Raw genomic sequence first — 787 nt, 5'->3', positions numbered from 1 at the left:
TACTTTGTCCTCATTCTTGAAGCCAGTGGGTTTTGGGCAAAGTTTACATCTTTTTGATGCTTAGACATCACACTTAAGCTGTATTGTTACCACACCGAATAGTTAGTTAGAGTAAATGGGGCATATTATAATGAAAAGGCAACTTTTTTCTGGGCTCGAGAGCATATTCTTAGGTGTCAAAAAATTAGAACATTCTCAAAAACATTACCCTGTCACTTTGTTTGGGGGCTTTAACATCAAATTTTCATCAGCAGTTATATATTTCACTTAATTTAAGAAAATTAGAAGCAAATTATGCACTACCATTACATTTGCTAATGTGGAAAACCTGCATCTTGTTTGTATTTTCTATGATCTTTTCTTTTTTCCCGGAAGTTGGAAATTCCAAATTCTTATTTGTCTTTCAATGCATCAGTTGCATGGCAAGAGTTCCATCCATACATCCATTTTCTATACTCGCTGAATCCGTCGGTCGGGTCGTGGGTGTGTGGGGGCTGGAGCCTATCCCAGCGGTCATCGGGCGAGAGGCGGGGTACACCCTGGATAGGCCGCCAGACCATCACAAGGCCTCACAAGGCCACACAAGACAAGCAACCCCCCACACACACACACCTAAGGACAATTTTTTTTTTAGAGACACCAATTAACCTAACATGCATGTTTTTGGACAGTGGGAGGAAGCCAGAGTATCTGGAGAGAACCCACACATACACAGGGAGAACATGCAAACTCCACACAGATTGGCCCCAGCTGGGAGTTGAACCGGGAACCTTCCTGCTGTGAGGCG

Source organism: Odontesthes bonariensis, chromosome 14 (genome assembly GCF_027942865.1).
Source record: "Odontesthes bonariensis isolate fOdoBon6 chromosome 14, fOdoBon6.hap1, whole genome shotgun sequence".
Taxonomy (NCBI): Eukaryota; Metazoa; Chordata; class Actinopteri; order Atheriniformes; family Atherinopsidae; genus Odontesthes; species Odontesthes bonariensis.
The sequence above is the reverse complement of the archived record's forward strand: the minus strand, read 5'-3'. Positions refer to the sequence as shown.